Source organism: Ambystoma mexicanum, chromosome 1q (genome assembly GCF_040938575.1).
Source record: "Ambystoma mexicanum isolate Mex_15411 chromosome 1q, UKY_AmexF1_1, whole genome shotgun sequence".
Lineage (NCBI taxonomy): Eukaryota > Metazoa > Chordata > Amphibia > Caudata > Ambystomatidae > Ambystoma > Ambystoma mexicanum.
In genome coordinates this window covers 809334947-809358789 of record NC_090922.1, presented here as the reverse complement: position 1 = coordinate 809358789, position 23843 = coordinate 809334947, and the positions used below count along the sequence as shown (strand labels likewise).

The following is a 23843-nucleotide window of genomic DNA, read 5'->3' as shown; positions in this document are numbered from 1 at the left end:
TTCCGGTTGCCACTGGAGGCGAAGAGATCCACTTGAGGGGTCCCCCAAAGGGCAAAGATCTCCAGGAGAATCTCCTGAGCCAGCTCCCACTCGTGAGAGATCGTGCTCTGCCTGCTCAGAGCGTCCGCCGTCTCGTTGTCGTCTCCGGCCAGATGAACAGCCGAGATCGAAACTTCCTGCTGGATGGCCCAGAACTCGAGCTGCATCGCCTCCCTGCACAGAGGAAGTGACCCTGCCCCCCCTTTTTGTTGAGGTAGTGCATGGCCACCGTGTTGTCCGTTAGAATCAGGACACTCTTTCCTCGCACAGTCGGCAGGAAAGCCTTCAGGGCAATCCTGACGGCCCTCAGCTCCAACAGATTGATATGGAGTCTCCGACAGAGACCAACGACCGCTGACTGTCAACTCGTTGGCATGAGCTCCCCATCCCGTGAGGGATGTGTCCGTCACGATCGTCACCTCTGGCCAGGGCAGCCAAAATGGGGCCCCCTTCATCAGCCTTCGATGGCCCACCACAGAAGGTCCTGTGCGACCGAGGGCAGCACCTGAACAGGGTCCGACATCCTGCCGGAAGACTGAGACCACTGGAGCTTGAGTGCCCACTGCAAAGATCGCAGCCTCTGGCACCAGAAGAATGCAGGATGCCATGAGGCCGAGCAGTCTCAAGAACTCAGACGCTGGGAGATTCTGGGCAAGTTGAAACTTGTGCACCATCTGCTGAATGTGAAGAGCCCTCACCTGGGGAGGAAAACACAGCCCCAGGGATGTGTCGAGCACTGCTCCGATGTACTGGAGCCGCTGTGTTGGCGTCAAATGGGACTTCTTTAAATTGAGGGAGAAGCCCAGCTTGTGACGGGAGTGGCAGGTGACGGACAGATGATCCAGGACTTGCTCGGGAGAGCTCCCCCTGATCAACCAATCGTCCGGGTAGGGGTAGACGTGAATCCCCCCTTTCCTGAGATGCGCTGCCACCACCACCATGAGCTTGGTGAAAACCCTCGGGCGGAGGTCAATCCGAACGGCAGGACCCGAAACTGAAAGTGCGAGTCGCCAACCGCGAACCTCAGGTACTTCTTGTGCTTGGGATGGATCGGCACATGGAAGTAAGCATCCTTGAGGTCGAGAGACACCAACCAGTCCTGAAGTTGAAGGGCCTGGAGGACTTGAGAGGGAGTAACCATCTTGAACTTGTCCTTCCGGAGGAGATTGTTCAAACCGCGCAAGTCCATGATGGGTCAAAATCCCCCGTCTTTCTTCGAAATCAAAAAAGAAGGGGAATACCATCCCTTGTTCCTCTCCGCTACAGGCACCAGTTCTATGGCGCCTTTCTCCAGCAGGGATTGAATTTCCTGCGCAAGGAGCGGATCCTGACTCTTCAAAGTGAGGTTCCCAGATGGAATGTCGTGAGGCCTCTGCCGAAAGGGAAGACAGTAGCCGTGGGTTATGATCTCCAGAACCCACACATCTGAAGTAATGGCACGCCACTCGACAAGATGCTGTGCCAGCCTTCCCCCAACCGGCGAACCGATGCACATGGCCTCATGACTGAGTGGTAGCGGCTGCGGCGTAGCCTGAGGGCAAAGAGGCAACTGCCCGAGTGGCTTTGGCACCTCGAGTACCCTGTTTTCCACCTCTGGTACTCCTACGGTGTTCTCTTTGACTGACAGCTCCTCTCGCTTTACTGAAGGATAAGTAATAACGAAAGGAACCTCCCCTCCATTGTTGTCCCCTAGGATGAAAAGGCAGAGGTTGTCGAACTGCAGCACCCAACGACTTTGCTGCAGCTTTGGAGGTCTGCAACCTCTCAAGGCTCTCGTCAGCCTTGCTGCCAAAAAGATGTTCATCGTCAAAGGGCATGTTGAGGAGCCGGGACTGCGCATCAGTAGCGAACCCCGACTTCCGCAACCACGCAAACCTGCGTATTACAGTGCTCGCCGCCATGGACCGGCTGACACAATCTCTATGTCCAAACCCGACTGAACGGCCTCGCACATGGCATCCTTGCAGTCCTGGACCATAGCAAGGAAACCATCCCATTCGTTCCCTTCGGGAATATGTTGAGCCGCTAATGCAACACAGTTCCACAGTGTGTGTGTGTGAAATGAGACAAGGCACATACGGAGTTGGCCGTCTGAAGCGCCATACCCCCTGAAGAAAACACTTTCTTCACCCAGCCATCAAAACGTTTGTCGTCCCTATTCGGAGGGATGGTAGGATACGAGGCCTGCTTTGCCGGGGCCGTAGCCGCCTGCACCACCAAACTCTCCGCAGTTGGGTGCCTGGACAGGTAGCAGGGGTCGCTACTGGCTGGACGGTATTTTCGCGACAAAGACTTGCCCACTGCCGGGAGACTCTCCGGAGCAGTCCAAGCCGCCGCCACCCTTCTCTGCAGAGCCATATGAAACGGCAGTACCGGGTCAGTGGGGGGACCAAGATCGAGGATGTCCATAAGATCATCCTGAACAAACTCCCCTGGGGGAGCCGACCATCCCAAGTACTCGGTGACCCGAGACATAAGGCGCCGGTACGAAGAATCGGCATGAGTGCCAGGCTGAGGTCTACAAAACTCCACCTCCAGAGAGGTGTCCAGTCCACTGGCATCATGCAGTGACTGCCTCAGGTCTTCAAATTGGCTATGGCCCGAGAGAAGCTCATCTGACACCGTATCCGGAACCAAGCCCTCATCATAGCCCTCATCAACCTCTGAAATGTACTCCAGGCGGCGAGAGGGAGGCACCTGGGGACCAAAGCTATGCCTGACCTTAGCCAGAGCCTTTCTAGGGGCTTCCCCTGTGCCACGGGGCCCCTCCGACACCACCGCCTCGAAAGGCATTGAGGGCGCCGAACGAATCGGCGTCGACGTCAGCCGCAGCGCCGCCAGCATCGACGGCGTCGACACAGGCCTCGAAGCCAGAGCTCCGAGCGGGTCCTTCGACGACCCAGGCACTGACAACGTCGACGACCCCCTCGGAGGCGGAGCCTCGAGAGAGGCCGTCGACGACCTCGGCGCCACAGGCATCGACGTCTTCCTCGAAGACTGCACAGGATCACGCGGTCTCAAGCGCGTCGAGGACCGGGACCTGGAACGGGCATGGCAAGAACAGTTACCCTTGTCCGAGCGGGACCTCTCCCGCGAACCGTGCCGACAGCCCGAATGCGTGCGCGCGGTGTCTCTCGACCGATCACAACCGACACTCAGAAGCGCGGAGGGACCGGTGCCCTGCGATTCGAGAATCGCTAACATCTTCTTCCCGAAGGAAGCCCATTCCTCCGGTGTCGCTTGCATGGTGGGATAAGCGACCCGCCGACGGGTGGAGTCCTCGGAAGAGGACGGGGAAGGCGACCGATGCCGGCGCTTCCGGGAATGCCTCGAAGAGGCAGAAGAGTGGCGAGACCGACTCCTGGAAGGAGACCCACTGAAGCGCCGACGATGACGCGAAGAGTCGCCTCTCGAATCATCCGTCGAAAGCCCCGCAGACCTCGACTTCCGGGGCTTAGACACCCTACCTACTGACAACTTCTTGCGCTCCCGCAAGGCCTTGGCCGTGAGCGACTGGCAGTCGACACAGTCGTCCGTGCCTCCCCGGGGCACCAGAGGCAGGCGTCGTGCGAGTCCGTTACCGACATCTTGGACCCACAGTCCCCACATTTTTTTAAGCCCGGACACGGGGTTGAAGACGAGGTAGACCTTGTCACGAACAGGCTTTTTCACAAAACCGAACAGGTTCAAAGAACTGAGAAGATTACAACAGAAACTCCAAAGAGTCGAGGCGTACCGAGATTCACGAAGCGAACACGTTCGCGGAAAAAACGGAACTGAGGCTACGGGCGTCGTGCGTCCTACTTATCACATCGGGTGACGTCGGCAGTCAGAGGAGGTCCTGGGGGACGGCGCATCGACGTAGGACGCAGACACCGAAAAATTTTCCGAAGCAGCACAGCTGTGGTGATTACTGTCAAAGATATGGAATACGTCGGAGGACCCAATCCCCTTCAATCTGCCTTATTAGACCTAAACAATCAAATCTCACAGAACATGGACAAAGGCAAACCTGCCTTGCTCCTCCTTCTCGATCTATCAGCTGCTTTTCACCTGGTAGATCACCAAACACTCACCACCCACCTCACCCATGCAGCCCATTGCTCTAATCAAGCAACATCCTGGATCACTTCCTTCCTTAAAGGAAGAGCCATGAAGGTCTACTCCGACACAGCTAACGCAGATCCTACCACTATAAACTGCGGTGTCCCCCAAGGATCTTGTACAGCCCCTCCCTCTATAACCTCTTCACAAAACCCCTCTTCGACCTACTTGACTCCATGGGTGTTGCATATACAAACTATGCAGACGAGACTCAAGTACTTTCACCCCTATCTGGACTATATCACCAAGACGCCACGGCCCTTCACAACATCTATGCCACTATCCAAGCTTGGATGGCAACCAATGAGCTCTGTCTTAACGGGCAGAAGACTGAAATTCTCATCCTGGGCCAGACAAACATATTATCGAAACTAAGCCCCCAATACAACAACTTCAACATAGACAACTCAACCATCTCCGTATCATCTTCTGTCAAGACTCTAGGTGTTCACATTGATGGAAATCTATCAATGAACAAGCAAGTCAGCGCCATAGCCTCTGCATCAGCGTTCAGCACCAACCTCATCAATGCCATTAAACCCTACTTATCCACCCCCAACCGCTTGGCCATAGCTAGAGCAACTATAGGAGCCAAACTCTATTATTGCAACGCCCTCCTAGCTGGCACCTCCGTCCAAAAACATTCACAGACTGCAAACCACACAAAACAATGCCCTCAGAGCAGCCATGAGCATCCCTAGAAGAGACCATATATCCCACGACAGACGTGAAGTCCGGTGTCTCCAGGTCAAAGACCGTATTACTCTGAAAATCCTCACCATCACTCACAGATGCATCAACAAAACCGTTCCAGCATACCTATCTGAAGCAATATCAAGGACCACATCCACTCGCCCGACCAGAGCTCAGTACACCAACCAGCTACACATACCACGCATAAAGAGAGCCACAGCGGGAGGTCTAGGCTTCTCCTATATTGCACCAAAACTCTGGAACTCACTCCCTGCCACCCTTAGGGCTGAAACATCCATCTCTGTCTTCTGCAACAACCTCAAGGCCACTCTCCTCAACTAGCAAATGGAGGACTGCCTCCTCCACTTCTGCCATGTATATTGTAATATAACACAAATGTAATATAACTATATTGTAACCGTTATATATATTGCTAATGACCATGTAACTAAGTAACTAAGCTTTGTACTGTAACAAGTGCCACAATGTCCTCGCTGTTGTGCGCTATGTAAATACGAATAAAACAAACAAATGAAATGGTCTTTAAAGCCTACCATGTAATGACCTGAAGTACTAATTCATATTTAATCGTATTTCTCCATTAAGTCAGCAACATTTAAAAACAGGTTTCATATTTTTCATACAATTCACACAGAACAAGCCCAAAATAAAAAAGCAACTTTAACATATTCAAACTTGCTATATATAAAAGTCTGATCATGACAATTATATAAAACATAGTTCCCATGCATTCCACGCTTATGCAAAAGAGAGAAACAGCAAATTAACAGAAAATGAACCAAATCTTTGACTCCTATTTTGCAAGCGCACTTTGTGCTTCCTCCTGCACACTTTCTTAATTTATTGAGGAATGGGTACATTTAAAGGTACCATTACCACCAGCCTCCTGCAATCTGGGGATCTTATTTCACAGATATCTTCTTGCCACCTTATATGTGTACGTAAGTCTGCATATAAGGCTAAAGTGGGCAGCCAATGTATATTTGGACACCCAACTCTTTTTCCATCGGACAAGCTCATGCTTTTGGAGCTATTTTGAGGTGGCTTAATGCACCACATTTAGTTATATCCATTCCTATCAAATGGAAAGTGCCTTACAACCGCCCATAACCACATGTATTTCTCTTCACCAATGGAGGCTACAATCGCACTTGCGCTAAAATTCACTTTATGATTAGCAGAAAATCCCAGATGTGCTTTTAAAAAAAAAGGAACATTCTTAACTGGCCTGACATTTTCAAATTGAACACCCCCAATTCAGCTCACAAGGGGCTAGCAGGTTTATCTGCAGGGAGACCTGCTATTTGGCACAGGAATTCATTTTGCAACCCCTCCAGGAAATGACCGTTCTAACCATCCTAAATTTTGCGGCCTTAAAATCATGGAGAAGACCTTTGTCTTATATACCGCCAGACACTTCTCCAATCATAATGCTGCAAACTTGAAATAACAATGTAAAAAGCCATTTAATAATGAATGATGTCTTTTCAGCTGTCTTATTAAAATGACTGACACAAGCACTGCTCTTTCAGAAGAGTAGGCTCAAATAAAAATGAGACTGCCCCCTCATCTCTACATTCATTTAAAAACTAGCTACAAGGTTTCACCGTTTGCCTGAACACCATCATTTTTGTTTTTATTATATTTAATTTCAAACTGTAATTCCCAAAATAGTAACTTGTGTTTAGCAGGCCCAGTTGCAGACCTGCTGAGGCAATTCCAAAATAGCTGTGTCTTCTGCATAAGGAAGCATGCTATAAAATGAACCCTTCAGGTGGAGGGTGGATTAACTTTCCTAAGGGAAGTACTAGAATCAACATTCAAAAGGAATACATTGGGACCAACTGACATCCCCGCTTGTCACCTTTATTGGTGTTGGAAAACAATGTATAATTCCACAATCTTGTATATTGGACAGATGCTGAGATGTCTGCGTATCACGTTGGATAAGACTTAAAAAACCATTAGTGACCTGTAAGAATGTAGAAGTAGTACTCGGACACAGTGGGCTCATGTTGATTGACCTATACTTTTATTGAAATTAAAAGGTGGGGGACTTGGGAAACTCATGCCTTTCCCTACAGCTAAGAGGGGTTTCCCTTCCTCACCCAAAACTAAGGAAACTGTCAGGATATCTTGTCTAAAGTAAATAATCCACTGTCACAAGTCCGAAGCCTATTTCCGTCCCACACACTATTGACTAACCTATAAAAAACAAAAGGTCTTAATTCAGAAGAAAAGGGTGCAGATCCAATCAAAGAATTCCAAGTAACAAAGGTTCCAAACCCAAAGTTCTTAAATGTAAAACAAAGTTCCATAAAGTTCATATATATTTCTCTGTTGCACAAACTTCACAACAACCAGGGGCAACGACTCCCTTGTCCTGGTTCCTTCTCTTGGCAACTCTCTATTTATTGGACCACAACCAGGGGCAATGACTCCTTTGCTGCCCTGGTTCCTTCTCTTGTAGGTCCCACTTGGTTCACTCCCCTGCCAAGTATGGACCTTAGTAAATTACTCTGCGGTTTCCCTTCTCATGGGATTGGGTCCCAGACCACTCTTTATGTTCGGAAACTGGGAGCCCTCTTCTCCCAAGTACCACCACGAGGAAGAGGACTTGTGTTTTTCTCATGTGGTGGGTCCCAAACCCCCCTTCTTTGCATGAAGGTACTTGGCGCTCTCTTCTCCTATGTACCATCACAAGGAAGATGACTTGTGTGGTTCTCGTACAGTGTGTCCCAGTCCCAGACACCTCTTCTTTGTGAGTGGGTACTTGGAGCCCTTTCCTCCCAAGTACCGCCACAAGGAAGAGGACTCATGTTGCTTTTGTTTGGTGGGTCCCAGACCCTTAGGTTTCTCTTGTTGGGGGACAGACATGGTCCACATACCTGCCAGGTACTGTGACAATTAAGATGCTGACTGCACCGTCTTATTTTCCCACCTGCCAGCCTGAGCGCTCCCCCTTTGTAGTGGGCTCTGGTCTGCCTGGGAACACTGCAGTGTCAATCTTTCCCAGGGCAGCGTGGTCTTCCTTTCACGCGCTTCCCTGTCAGAAGGCACACTGGGAGCTTCACTCTGCCAGCTCACCTTCTTGTCCTTCCACTGTGGACAGGCCCTTTTCCTTGCAGCTCCCCTCTTGGCATCCTGGTGCGCTTCCTTGCACCTTCCTGCACTGTGCTGGCTCCTGCAGCTCCTTCATGGAGTACTAGACAACTTCTTCCTGAGTCCCTCTTCCTTTTCTATTCTGCATTGGCCAATGAGCAGCCAGCAACAACTAGACTGCTCATTGTGGTTCTTAGGAGAACTCTTCATGCCTCCACTCCTCCTCTTCATCCCAGTACTTATTCCAAGTTGTCTAAAATGCTCATGTTGGTTATGCAGAACACTCTACATTCCTCCATGCATCTTCTTTGTCTCAGTAGTTGTCGATAGCATATATATATTTCTGAGGCTTGTGGAATCTGCTTAGATCACATGCTGGGCATAGGCCGACATCTAGTGGAAGCTGCGGAGTATTACAGTTTGTTTTTCGAAACTCAAAAATGGGCGTCGACACAGGGCGTGCCAGTAATACTATCCCTAGTGTGACGTCCACTGTACCCATGATCCCTCACGTGTCTAGGACCCTCAGATTGGTTTTTTTCGCCATGCTGGTCGGAAGCACTGAGCGGAGTTCCTTGACTTAGTCAGATTTTGCAAATATTGTTATATATTTCCCCGTTTATTCCACCTATACGTCGAGTCTCCGAACATCGACACTCGACGCCGAATCGGGGAAAATTCAACCGTCGGACTACAGCGACGGATTTGGGCCTTGAAGTCCTGTGGACTCGGCCCTGCAAGTAGGGAGAGTGGGGGGTGGCACATATCCTACACTCTGATTAATATAGGTACATTACTTATATTCCTACACTCCCAGCCCGCTGCCACAGGGTGCGTATGGAGGGTACCCCTTTTCAATTTTGCCCCAAGTGCAACCGCAAGTATCCTTGGGTTGACAGACACGCCACCTCTGCTTGCCGAGGGACCACCCCGAAGCGAATTGCAGAGCGTGCAGTCGGTTTAAACCGAAGACCCTTAAGGACCGTTCGACAAAGCGTTGGGCCCACCACCCCAGGCGACAAGAGGCCATGGCCGCGGAGGGTGCCTTCAGCGATGGCAGCGACGCCGTACTTTCGGACGGCGAGGGCAATGTGGCGTCGATGGACAGCCAAGCGCAAGTCCCCGACCTCGGAAGGTTGTCCGGCAGGGCAGCTATGGGGAAGACCCCGGCGACACGTGCGCTAGCCACGCCACTTACAGCAAACAAAGGTCCAACCGAGACTCGACGCGCACGTCGAGTTCTCGGAAAGAGGCACGTAGAGAACGGTCCACCGAGTCAGTGTCCTCTGGGCGTTCGCGTTCAAGATCGCCTCATGACACCAGGCAACCCTCCACTGTTGCTAAGAGTGCCTCGCTCCCCTTAGTGACTGAGGTTCGGTCGTCGGAGGACGACGCCGACCTCTACCCCCAGGCCGCACTCCAGGAGTCAGCGTCTACAGGCAGCGCGAAGGCTGCAACCGAATCCCTTACACTCTCCAGAGACAGGGACTCTACCCCTGAATTACGGCGCCAGGCATCGAAAAGCTCTGATAGGCCCCAAAAATCGGGGAAACACTCTTCTACCTACGGGGAGGAGGGGAAAACAACGAAGTAAGCAGTCCCAGCCTACTTCCACGCTTAAACTACATTCTACTCCACCTAAACAGACGGACAAGTCTCAGTCTATTGTCCCTAAGACCCCTGTTCAGGCTAGTAGGTCTAGGCAGGACAAATCACAGTCTGTTGTCCCCAAGACCCCTGTTCAAACCAGTAGGTCTAGTCAGGATAAAACAGGGAAAGCACTCCAGGAAAGAGTTATTCCCAGTTCAAGGGAATGGTCCAGTGATGACATAGACAGAGTAATGTCGAGGATGTCATCATTGGCAGATTTCTACGCCAAAAACCTGGAACACTTTCTCTCTTATACCCCAGAAAGGTCAACTCCCTCAGGCTCTAAGGATCCAATACCCCCAAGTAAGAAGTCTCGGGGTGAAGCACCAACTCAGTCTTCAGACCCCTTCTATACACAGCCCTATTCTCAATATCAGGAAGAACCATCTTTTGGTGAGGATCCAGACGTGGGCATGTTCGAAGAACAAACTGGGACAGGCTATTATGGGGATGATGAGGACCAAGAGGAGGAGGACGACGACCCAGATACATACAGGGTAGATTCCCCGGTAGAGAAAGAGCCCGCGATTACCGACTCCCCTGTCGACAACCGGCCTCTCCTGAATGAGGTCCTGTCCAGAGCTGCACAGAACTTTCACATTGACACCCAAGCTGCTCAGGAAGAGAGGGACTTTGCAGAGGAATTGTTGCTCAGGCCATCCCTATCCTTAAGTCAATACAAAGGAGGATAGACCCTTCCCTTGTTAACCCCAATCTCACTAGGGCAGTAAACCCCAGAATTGAAAAGCTTTTCAGGGCAGCCCAATCTGACCCACTGTACATAAGGGGACATCTCAAACCGGACTCCCTGGTTGTTACACCCGTAGGAGGGTGGGAACACCCTTGTCATCGTCCGAAGCTCCCCCCGACAAGGAGAGCAAGAATATTTATGGCTTGGGCAGGAAAGTAGCCCCCACTTCCGCCTACCAGGCAAGGGTTGCCAACTCTACCACCCTGCTGGCTAGTTACAACTGCCACCAGTGGGAAGAAGTCGCGGCTCTCATAGACTCCGCCCCAGAACCCTTAAAAAGCCAATTGGCACGAGTTTCGGCAGAGGGGAGAGCCGTGTCAGGTTGCATTTTAAAATCAACCTTTGATGCCACGGATAACGCCGGCAGATTAATTGCTGAAAGCACGGTCATCAAGAGGCATGCTTGGCTACGGCAGTCTGGTTTCAAGGCCGAGACCCAAGCATCATTGATAGCTAAGCCGGTGGAGCCGGATCTATTGTTTGGAAAGGCGGTCGAGGACGCGCTGAAGAATGCCAAGGACGAGTACGAGACACTCGAAGTCCCTAGGGCAACTAACCAACAAACCCCCTAACCAGAGAGGGAATGGCAATTTTCGTCGGCCTTGCAGACAAAACTCCCAAAGAGGCTCAAACTATTCCCAAGGCCAGGGTACTACATGGAACACTAACCAGCAGTCTACCCAGAGTTATGGCAGGGGTAACAAAAGAGGTCGTGGTAGGGGTAGAGGCAGTCCCAATAAAGGAGGGGGCACGCCTCCACCAAAACAGTGACGCTCCATTCAGGGTCCCTTCTCACGCATCCCCAGTAGGGGGACGCATTTCCATCTGCACCCAAGCTTGGGAAGGGATCACATCAGACAGATGGGTGCTGTCCACAGTGTCCGCAGGATACTGCATAGAACTCCTAGAGCGTCCCCAAAACCACCATCCACGACAGAGAATACACTCCTTAGACCACCAGAAGATCCTACTCGAAGAGATCGAAAATCTTCTCGCAAAGGACGTGATAGAACTCGTCCCGGGACACCAGGTAAACAAGGGTATTTATTCAACTTACTTCCTTGTGCCAAAAAAAGATTTGACAATGCGCCCAATATTGGACTTACGGCCTGCAAACAAGTATGTCAAGCCCCAAAATTTTCACATGACTACTCACCAAGAGGTAATTCCCCTCCTAAAAAAGGGGGATTGCATTGCAACATTGGATATGAAAGATGCCTATTTTCATATTTCCATGTTACCAGCGCACAGAAAATATCTGCGCTTCAAGGTGGACAGTCAGCACTACCAGTTCAAAGTACTGCCCTTCGGGATAGCCTCGGCTCCAAGGGTATTCACCAAGGTACTGGCAGTGGCGGCAGCACACCTACGCAGGGAGGCAATTCCAGTGTACCCTTATCTGGACGACTGGCTCATCACGGGGGAGACCCCAGTAATTTGCAGGACAAACATTCAAAGAACTATCGACCTCCTCTTCGAATTGGGCTTCTCCATAAATGAGAAAAAATCAAGTCTGGTGCCCAGCACCTCCAAGCAGTTCCTAGGAGCTGTTCTAAATACTCAAGAGGGGTTGGCTTTTCCTTCAGAGGAAAGAATTCGGAATATACTACTGCAAATTCCGCAATATCAAACCGGTCGCCAGATAACAGTACGCAAAGCAATGCGTTTGCTGGGCATGATGGCGTCATGTATTTACCTGGTCCCCCACGCGCGCCTGCGCATGCGCCCCATGCAAGAATGGTTGGCGAAACTGGTCTCGGGCAAGTGGTCAGTGGGACGATCTAGTGGTCGTTTCGCCAACACTTGTACAAAGCCTCCACTGGTGGACAAGAGACAATCTATCCAAGGGGAAATGCTTTTACGATCCCGAGATACAGGCGGTAGTCACGACGGACGCATGCCTGACAGGATGGGGAGCTCACCATCTCCACCACACAGCTCAGGGTCTCTGGTCTCACACAGTGGCCAAGAATCACATCAACCTGCTAGAGCTTCTGGCAGTTTTCAGAGCACTTCAAGCATTCGAGCCCCACCTACTGAACCTGTCGGTGCAGATCCGGACGGACAGCACGACAGCCATGTTCTACCTAAACAGGCAAGGAGGGACTCGTTCGCCAAATCTGTCCAGACTTGCCCAGAAAATGTGGATATAGGCACTCAGACGGAACATCTTTCTGTCATCTCAACATGTTCCAGGGGATCTCAATTCTCTAGCGGACGCTTTGAGCAGAGATCCCCTTCCGGAGGAACTCGAATGGTGTCTACACAGAGAAATCGTAGATCTCTTCTCTCAGTGGGGTTTCCCCACTATAGACCTATTCGCCACAAGCGAAAACAAACAGTGCCCAGGATTCGCATCCAGGTTTCCCCAACCAGACTCCCTGGGGAACGCCCTGTGGATGAACTGGTCAGGGATGTTTGCGTACGCTTTTCCACCAACTCCTCTCATCAGGAAGGTGGTGAACAAGATGAACAGAGTCGATGACGCTCGTCCTAGTTGCTCCCATGTGGGCGAGACAACCGTGGTTTCCACACCTACGCAGACTTTCGGTGTGCGATCCCGTCAAACTCCCGGGCTGGTACAATCTTTTGTCCCAGCACCAAGGTCAGAAGGTGCATCCTCTACCCAACTCCATGAACCTAGCAGCATGGCTCCTGAGGTCATAGAGTTTGGACATCTCAATTTACCACAGATGTGTATGGACATCCTAAAAGAGTCTAGGAAACCAAACACCAGGCATTGCTACTTCGACAAATGGAAGACATTTTTTATCTGGTTCCAGAATAAACAGATCAACCCAGTTGATTGCACTCCTTCCACAATCGTGACATACATGCTCCACCTGCTGGACGCAGGTTTGGTTTTCAACTCACTAAAGGTACACCTGGCAGCTGTCAGCGTACACCACCTCACATAGCAAGGTGTCGTGGTGGAAGGTACCCGTGGTTGAAGCCTTCATGGAGGGAGTAAAGAGACTTCATCCTCCTATATCTAACCCACCACCAGGATGGGACCTGAACGTGGTGCTATCTAAACTCATGGGCCCCCCATTCGAGCCCATGCATAAAACAAGTCTCAAACACCTGACCTATAAGACTGCCTTCTTAGTAGCCATTACATCCATAAGAAGGGTCAGTGAAATTCAGGCTCCGTCAGTGCAGGATCCTTTCTTTACTATTCATAAGGATAAGCTGGTTTTACGGACACACCCTAGGTTCTCACCTAAGTTTATCTCTAAATTCCATGTAAACCAGTCCATCGAGCTTCCGGCTTTCTTCCAAAACCCACAAAGCTCGGCTGAGGTTAAACTACACACCCTAGATGTGCGTAGGGCGGTCCTTTACTTTGTAAACAAGACCAGACCGCTTAGGAAAACAGATCAACTGTTTGTCTCCGTAGCCATAGGCAAAGAGGGAGATCGCGTCTCTAAGGGTGCCATCTCCAAGTGGATTGTCAACTGTATCCAGTTGTGTTACTCTTTCTGACAAAACTTTGCCTTTTACGCCCAGAGCCCACTCGACAAGAGGCATTGGGGCCACTCTGGCTTTCATTGCAAATGTTCCCCTTGACACCATTTGCAAAGCAGCTAATTGGAGCTCTATTCACACTTTTACTCAGCACTACTGCATTGATGCCCATTCCAAGACAGATACCCAAGTGGGACAAGCGGTTCTAAGACATTTATTTGCTCATGACCCTTCTCAAATCCCACCTCCTTCTAACACTGCTCGCTAATCTATGCACAGCATGTGATCTAAGCAGATTCCACAAGCCTCAGAAGGGATACATTACTCACCGTAATCGTATTTCTGATGCTTGTATCTGCTTAGATTCACATGCGACCCGCCCTTCCTCCCCTCTGAGAGAAGGCGCATGGATGCTTGTAGTCTTATCTTATCTATCTTCTATCTGCTTGTATAATCTGTACTCACGCTACTCCTCATGCTACCTCATGTCAGGAAAAATACAATCTGAGAGTCCTAGACGCGTGAGGGATCATGGGTACAGTGGACGTCACACTAGGGATAGTATTACTGGCACGCCCTGTGTCGATGCCCATTTTTGAGTTTCGAAAAACAAATTGTAATACTCCGCAGCTTCCACTAGATGTCGGCCTATGCACAGGATGTGAATCTAAGCAGATACAAGCATCAGAAATACGATTACAGTGAGTAATGTATCCCATATTTATTTAATTAAAATAATTTAGTTTGTTTCTGAAGTTTTCATTTCATTTCCAAATTTACAAACTTCAGAATCAATGTCTTGACTTTCTAATTCTCTAAATTGACAGCAATGATATTTCTGTAGAATTGAATAATGGTATATGTTTGTTTTTTGTTATTTCCTAATAGGATTTGTTCCCATCGGGCTTTAGGGCTTAAAAATAATGATGGTTTCAAATACATTTCTTTGAACAGATTTCTTTTTTCGAGCAAGTCTTCACATTCCCTCATGACATGGTAAAAGGATTCAGTCTGATCCTGCTGTTTACAGAATCTGCAGCCCGGCTGGGCCTTTGATATCTGTCTGGTCGTCGACAGGTATTCGCGGGTAGGGAACAGGTTGAGGCGTAATCTCAAGATTTGATCTCTAATATGTTTGTCCGGGAGTTGTTTTAAATATTCAGGAAGTACCGCTCTTATATCAATATCACAATTGAGGTCCATGCTGTATTGTCTCTTTGCTTGCATTGTACTAATCCAGTCATTTAGGAGTATTCTCTTCTTCGCATGTTGCGGTCGTTGAATCAACATTTCTATCGTGATTTCCTTCTTCTCAAGTCGTTTTTCTATTTTCTTTTTCCAGTCCTGCAATATATATTTGTTAACTGTTGCAGAGTTCTCACAAAGTATCTCTACTGCAGCAATATTATCATCGCACTGAATTTTTCAAAACAAATCAAGCTGTTTCCACTCCAATATTGACTGGAGTGACTGGGTCGCAATTTCATAGCGTATCCTTGTCATTGGGAAGTTGGGCGGTAAAGCTAATACATTGCGCCAATAGATGGCTTCCAATTGTTGCCATATGCTTGGGTGAAGGTTTATCATTGCTTCCGCTCCATATGCTAGGATTGCAACTACTTTCTGGCGATAGAAAGTTATCAAGGGTCTCAGTGAGTATTTTCCATATTCTCGATGAAAACATACTCATTGTCCTGCCAGGGCATGTGCTTTTGCTTTAAGGTGCTGGATCCAATCAGTAGCATATATTTGAACTCTTCCCCATTCTTCCTTGTTTCAGTATTTCTACTCTTGATCTCCTTTGGGTTAGTTGTGCTCTTCATAGTCCCTGTACTTATCTAGGGAAATGGCAGGGAGACTATAGCTCATGACACTATTAGGGAAGGGGTTGTTCTTTGGGTTATAGGAAGGGGGGGTCTAGGGTCTGGTGATTGGCGAGGATATTGCGTTCTCAGGGAAGGGTCGTTCCTAGTCCCACGAGGGGTTTCCTCTCCCATGTGATCCTCTCCCTCTGCACCACCCTCAGGGGAACTATTGTACCAAGGATGTACCGCCCTGGCCCTATGGGAATGGTCTCCCCCATAGGGGAGAAGGGACAGCATTCACAGATTTGTCTCCAGTAAAGTGTAAATTAAGCCACATTACGTTTCTGTCAAATACAGAAAAAATCCACCCTGAAGTGCTACAGACTCCATAATTGGGGACTAACACTGCCAAGCCACCACTTGGAATCTGGCAGTGATACCGCTGGACCAAGAGATTCCACCAAACTCTTAATGAGCCCCAGTGTCCAGTAAGGGAATTGGCCTATAACCGTGAGTGGCTGGTGGTCCAAGAAATCCTTGTCTAAGGGGATGGCATATTGCCTGTCTTGACAACAGCAATAAACATAAAACGATTTGGTGTCCTTCAAAAAAACCTCCCATTTTTTATGCCATTTTGAAACTATAAATCTGACCAGCAGTCTACATACCCCTCATTAAATCATGGTTCATTTTTCTTTTTGAGATTCTACATTCTGCATCGAACCATGGTGCATCCCTTTCTATAACCTGGAACTCCTGAACTTGGGGGCATGGTTTGCCAATAGCTCTGTCCTGGATAGTTTCTCCTAAAGACTCAAACAAACTGACGCTTTCCTTTGTGGCCTCTGAACTGTTCAACAGTTTTAAGAGAATATCTTTATTTATTGTGAATTAGTAATTCTTTCCAATGCCTCCTTTTCGAGCGTAGGCATCGCCAATCAGCCGCTCTGACTGTCAGATATCATCTTCGGGGTCCCTGGCCATTGGAAAATGAACTCAAGAGGATTGTGTTTACTCTTTGTTGAATAAGAAATGTAACATTTCATAACATTCCTGAAGAAAAAAAACATCCACAATACAGTCATCAATGACTGTGGAACAGTATTGGTGATCTCGTATGCTTAGGAATGCACCATTTGCCATTAAAGATCCCATAAATTCCTAGGCAGAATCTAAGTAGACCTGAAAAATCAGTGCCCCGTTTGTGGCCCTTTTTACTGTCCATACATTTGCACTAATATTTTGCTCAGGAACCTGAAACCCCTGGTAATGTTTACTTACTCCTACTCTATTTTTGAACAGCTGGACTGGTCCTATATGTCTAAAAATGTACTACTGACCACTCAATCTCCTCAACATTTCTTGTAAATCACTAAACGTCAAATGAAGTTAAAGGCCTTCCACATTTCCTTGACTAGAATAACACGTGGTCTAGATAACTATTAAGTACTGCAAATTAAATGTTCTATACACAGTTTTAACTTTGTTACATTTCTAATGTGTGTTGCAAACAATTTGTCCGCCAACTGTGCGCCGATATGTTCTGTCGAAAAATTGATGTTGCTCACCATTTAATTTGATATCGCAATTTTGCTCATTGCGCACAAAAGGTTGGGGACCCCCCCCTGCATTAGAACATGAACTACACTCTTTCCCAGTTCTCACGCGTATCTTAAATCTCTTGGACAAGGGGCACGAACTTACACATCTGCTTCTGAAAGACATGAAGGATTTACTATCATTTAATTCCACCAAACTCTCGAAAATAGAAGGGTTCATGCTAGCCCAAGAGGCATGTCATCATTTTCATGTAACTTGTCCTGAGCGTATGGCTGAGATTGTAAGAAAGAGCCTGCCTTCTTTGCTGCCTCTACAGGCTCTGATATCCTAAAGTACCCAAACTGCTGAATCCACCTTACTGCTAAATGGCACTCCCACCTCATTCGCGAACGCAGTGGCGAAATCTGTCGCTTCTGAGGCTAAAACTTCTTTGCCTCCGGCAATAGACCTGGTGGAAGTAGCAAAACTCCAACACGAGAGAATTCTCCAAGTAGAACAATTTCTCTTCAAATCTAATTTGATTCCTCCTGGTTTCTTTCAGAATTACTTGGTACCTCATTCCACGGACACGGAATGCATTTCTACCGATAGTCCATCCGCCATCACTAACCTATTGGACGAGGCTGAAGTCAGTGAGATGTCTGAATCCACTGATATATCTAAAAATACATACCATCCATCTCGCAGAATGAAGAAAGCATATCAGAGAGCAGTAAAACGAAGAAACAAAGCAAAAGTGAACAAAAATTGCTCCTCTATTAATACCAATGCAGGTTCCTCCTCGCAAAACTCACCCAAAAATCTTGTTATTGAAGACACTGCACTGAATGCATCCTCATTAGGGAACGAAGACCTCCAACTTAACCTTAGCCAACTAAATGAGGAAAGCAAAATGGCACTTCAACTAAAATCTTCACAAAAAACAAAAAAAGGAGCAAAGAAAGATACAGTTTTCTCTCCCCTCGAACCCATTGTAGAGGGTGTGAGGGAAGAGAAAGGTGTATCATTAATACCAACTCGTTGTGTGGACTCTGTCCACCCTGTGCCAATGATACAAGCAAACATGAACACTTTCTTCCCTCGGGTAGACAACAAAAAAACGTTTTGTTCTGGAGACAAAAGTAGTCCCAACATAAGCTCTATTCAATCAATAGCCTCTGCTCCAATGGTGGTTCAGGCGATGATTCATCACTCTTCTCCTGTTCCACCCCTCAATGAACCTCAAGCCCTCCATTTACACCACATTGCTCCTCATTCGCTTGTTTCTTGTTCAAACACACAATCGAAGAATCTCCCTAGAATAGAACCAGATGAACAGGTGGATCAACAGATAAACCTCCCTAGAGTGGTCCCAGAAGAACAGGTTGCTAATCCGACGAACCACTTGCCATCCCCTTCCTCTGTCAATGCACAATCTCTATTGTCCTCAGAGGAATTGAATAGGCATCTTGTGAAGACTGCTGCCATACTCTCTTCCTCTTTTCCTCTTGTTGTAAACAATGGGAGCCTTGAATCTTTTCAGGATATTCCTGGTGAAACTCAAACCATAATTGGGTGGTCTAGCAATTCTCAAATCAATGGTATGGTAACCATTAATCGTACATTCCTGATGAACACATTATACAAAATTCCTTCTCTCCGTAACCTGATCTCACAAGATGTGGAATGGATAAAGTTACCTTTGATCAATAACAATCGAATGCTATGCAAAGTTCTATCTCCAATCATAGCTAAACTAATTTGGGAGCATAAATCTGACTTGTTTTTCCTAGGGTTGGAATTGTAGGCCTTTTCATCCTTTGAAAAGGCTATGGCGTTTCTGGAATTCAAACCTCCTACATTGCCAAAGGACCCTAATGGAAATCCTTCTGCTACGTCCAATCAATCAGAGAATGCAAAAATCCTTTCTCAACTAGCCTCTTACGTCTGCTCTGAATGGTCTATTGGGAATTCTACCCATCTCAAAATCTCCTTCTCAGAATACGTCTGCAAACCCTTCTATGATGAGTTCATAATGTAAAAAATTGATTATTCATTCATGGAACTGTTGCGGTTTTAAAAATATTTCAACATGGTTCGCGAATACTAGCACGGAATATCTACCATCAATTTTATTCCTGCAAGAAACCATGTGCTACAATGAGTTCCAACTAGATGGCTTTACAGCATTTCATAATGTAGCCACTCAACCTCTACTGGGTCGTCCAGTTGGAGGCATTGCAATTCTAGTCAATAACAACCTCTGTTTCTCTCTAAATTATAGTTTGTCGACACAATTGTTCCTATTAATTGATGTAAATATTAATATTTCTGGGCTCAAAAATGTTGTGCTCATTTCAATTCATTGGAATCCTTCTGCCCTACACATTGATAAAGCAATTAACATCCTTAATTATACCTTAACGGATATCATATGCAATCAACCGTCAGCAGAGCTAATAATGTGCGGTGATTTTAACGCTTTCCTCTGCGCAACTGCTAACTCTCCCCCTGCTAACGTATCCTCCACACATTTCAAGTATGCTCATGCTAAGGGAGTAAGATGGGTTAATTTCTTTTCTTGCTGGGATCTCTATGTGATCAAATCTCAACACCCAAAGTCCTTTCTTACATGGAAAAGGGGAAACTCAAGTTCCACTATTGATTTCACAGTCGCCTCCAAATATCTCTCGGGCATACTATCTCCTATTACATCTTTCCTTCCATCTTATGGAGATCATTCCATTCTCTCCACTACCATGATTGTGGAAACAGATTTTTCTTCTATGTCGCACTCGTTGACTGTAGTTCATATCGATAGACCACTTCTCTCCATTCATTGGAACATTTCTACGTGTCGTCGTCTAACATTTTTAGTCAACCGCGACTTGTGGCCTGACTCAAACATTGATGAGAAAGCATCACAGACCATCCTCACGTGGAATCTTCAAATGATACAATTTCATCTTTTGACCATAGCTGAAGCGACAAGCAAGCTTCCCAAAACAGTAAATACCTCTCTTATTTTATTAAATGCTCTTGCCCAATTAAAAACAAAAAGAAACACTGAGCTAAGAGCATTGAGGAGAATGTTCCACGTCATGGATACTGTAGCGTACTATGCAGAACAAAAAACTCTCCAAAGAACATATTAAAACAGAGTAAAAGCGGCACGTGCATCCTTTCACCTCATAGGAAATCAGAATATGGTATGCCTTATTTGCAACCACAATATTCGTGACATATGGAAAATACTTCGATCAGCGAATAAACCTTTTCAGACCCAGTTGGAATCTGCAATAGATGGTACATCTGGTTTGTTTTTTTCTAACAGAAATACCTTCTTCCTTCAGGATTCAAACAATATGATATTACGGATCTAATCGCACATATTCCTTCTAAATGCCCATGGTCTCTGGAAGACATTTTGTTTTCAATTCCAAACTAAAATCCTCCAAATGCGCAGGACCTGATGGTCTTCCACCTTGCGTCATTAAAGATGATCCTTTGTTTTGGGCCACTGTATTTTTAAGGATTTTTCAAGCAATTTTCAGAAACAAACGTCTCCCTCATTCTTGGGGGACTTCGATTATTATACCCCTTCACAAAAAGGGGCCTCTGAATAATCCTTTAAACTTCAGGCCTATTGCCCTCATTGATATTGCGGCTAAAATCTTCGCACTCCTTTTACTAAAGGAAGTTGAAAAGCACATAGCCGAAAACCGCATACTCAACAAAGTTCAGATGGGCTTTAGGAAAACATGGGGACTCAACTAAATGCTAACATTCTTGTGCACCTAACAGCTGCAACACACTGCTCCTCTCAAGTGCCTTTTTTTATAGCTTCTTTTAGATCTGTCTTCCGCCTTTGACTGCGTGATCGTGGTAGACTTTGGCAAAAAATGTTGGAGTACAATTTCTCGCCTTCTTTAGTTTCTCTTATTGCGCTTCTTCACCACAATACTTCCTTCAGAGTACGCATTACCAACACAGGCCTTCTGACTGAGCCAATTCCCACTGCTATTGGCGTTAAACATGGCTGTAACCTCGTGGCGGTTCTCTTCAATTTATATCTATCTGATATTGAGGGCATTTGGGACTCTTACAAATCACATTCAGTACGACTTGGCAAGCTACACCTGTCATGGCTGGCATATGCCGATGATGTGCTTTTATTTGACAGTACACACTCTGGTCTCCAGTGCAAATTGGAATCATTTCACCATTTTTGTAAAGCAAATAATCTCGCTATCAATTCATCAAATCTACCATTCTTGTCCTGTCTTCTAAGAAAAAGGTGCGCAAATTTTGCTGGCACATTGAATGCCAAAAGCTTCTGCATGTCAAACAGACTTCTTACTTAGGTTATAATTTGGCAAACAACTCTTCCTCTTCTTTTTGGCAAAAAGCCTTAGCTGAGAAAGTCCTTCCTCTACAAAGCCCAATGAAAATAATCTTTCACAAATATTGTAAGTTCTCACTGACGCCTTTATTTGAGTTTTATTCTAAGAAGGTAGAAGCAATCATCCTATATGGACTTGATCTTTGTCTCCCTGATCTTTCTACCTTTCTCAATAAATTGCAAGCCAAGCTTTGGAAAACAACCCTGGGCCTACCTTCTTATTTGCCCAATGCTATTTCTTCGTCATGAACTGGGCCTAAACTCCCTTGCTTCGCGCCATAACTGGTGCATTCTTAACACCTATATAAAAATGTGCTTCCCTCAAGTAAATTCGCTTTACGAGGACTTACTCATCATGTTGAGGGATTCCTATCCAGCATCTATTGCAAGTTTACACAAGCGTATACTTACCATACTGTCTGGTATCAACATTCTTCCAGAAGATTTACAAATTAAATTAAGACTAGCACATAAACGTCTATTTCTGAATGACTGGGCTGTAACATCTAACCAAATTTCTACATCCTCTTCTTTCACAGAATATGCGTTGTTTAGACATAAACAAACGCCTCGTTTGCAATATCTAATTCTTTGTCCCAGTGTTGTAACCCGCACATTATATAAATGCGTTTCCGCCTAGAATTATTCCATATGAAAGTGAGAACTAAGAATTGGTCCACGGACACCACTTATCCTCAAAGTATTTGTAACTCTCACCTGACTTCCACGGGGGCGCTGGCCTGGTTCGCGCTGCTGTGACCTCGTCTAAGGTGATGCGCAGGGTTCGGAAGACGGACTGGACCGGGCCCCAGATCTGGCTTGTCTGACTCGCAGAAGTATCCTTCTGTAGGTGAGAATAGGGGGTTAACTGTCTGCGGGGTAATGCAATCGGCCTCCCACTTACCCCTCTCACCCTCCTCAAAACCCTTCTGTGCTTCCCCGTAGCGTCTCACCTTAGGGTCTGGAAGGACGAGCTCTCCATCCTGCTTCTGATGCAGGGGCGCGTTGGTATCCAGTTACGTCACTGGATTTTCGGATGGGTAAGAACCAAACTTGCTTGGCTTCCAGGTAAGTTTTTCTATAAGTGGTTCCCCTTGTGTCCATGCATTAATGTTCTAATGCTAGTGTCTTTTTCCCCATAGGGGCCGGGGTACGGAATGCCGGGGAACAGGCACCGACCTGAGGTAAGCGGTGAAATCCTTGTGGAAATCAGGTAAGTCTTTAATGAGTGTTTTGGTAATGACTTTTCATTCACTCATTAACGCTGATGTCTTTTTCCCCTTAGGGGCCGGGGTCCGAAAATGCCTGGATGCGGCGCGGACCCGAAATGAAAAGGGAATGACCCAACAGGTAAGTCTTGACATGGAGTTTTAGCTTCCCTTTTCCCTTCTTTCTCTCACCTTTGTTCTTGTCTTTTTCTCCCTAGGCGCGGGGGCGCGACTGCGAATCCGGATGGTCGCTGCTGAACATGGAGGCGCCCTGTAAAGGTGAGTAGAATGCGGCGCTGCAGCGATCGATGCGATGTGCTTTTAAAAATAAATGTCTTCCTTTTCAGGATTGTCGGCGAAATGTCTCTGGGATGCAGATTTAGCAGGTGAGGCCTTTTCCTTCTTCTGTTCTCTTGTTCCCTTCCTTTGCAGGTGATTCAGGATGCTGGCAGGTGTGGCAGAAGTCAAGATGCAGGAGCAGACACGGTGAGCGTCCAGCTGCTAGATGCAGAACAACGCGAAGCACGTGTGGCTGATCGGGTGTGGTTTAAATAGCCTTGGAAGAAGTTCCTAGAATGTGTCCTTCCTCCAATCAGGTATGTATCCTTCCCCGACCACGCCCGGGTGGTAAATGAGTCCCACAGGTAAAGTAGTTCCTTCCCCGGGGACTTGATGTCCGCTTTCGGGGACGCAGGGCCTGAGCCGGCTCCCCGGGAGCGGGCATCGTGACACTATTATTTGTAGATTCTGTAAAAATCCTGAGTGTATAGAAACGTTAAAACACCTTTTTCTTGTATGTTCCTTCTTTGAAGAAGACGGACTAAAAACTATTAAATCTTTTCGCTTCACACATACTGAATATGAACAGGAACTAATTTGGGCAAGATGCATGTGGGGTACTAGTAACTCCATAATACTTGCGACCGTACGCCTCCTACAAATCATCAATTCAGCTTTTTCCCTGTAAAATCACCTCCAGATTTCATATGTAATATTTCTTTCTTCTTCTTTGTTTCTCCTGTTATAAAAAAAAGTATTCTTAATCACCAGTTGCGTAAGAG

General features: G+C 47.1%; 1 protein-coding gene across 3 annotated transcripts in view; it reads left to right on the top strand.

The window, feature by feature from the left end:
- NPL (N-acetylneuraminate pyruvate lyase) overlaps nt 1-23843 on the top strand; it is a 643702-nt gene that overhangs the window by 521768 nt on the left and 98091 nt on the right. The gene's annotated exons all lie outside the window — the stretch shown is intronic.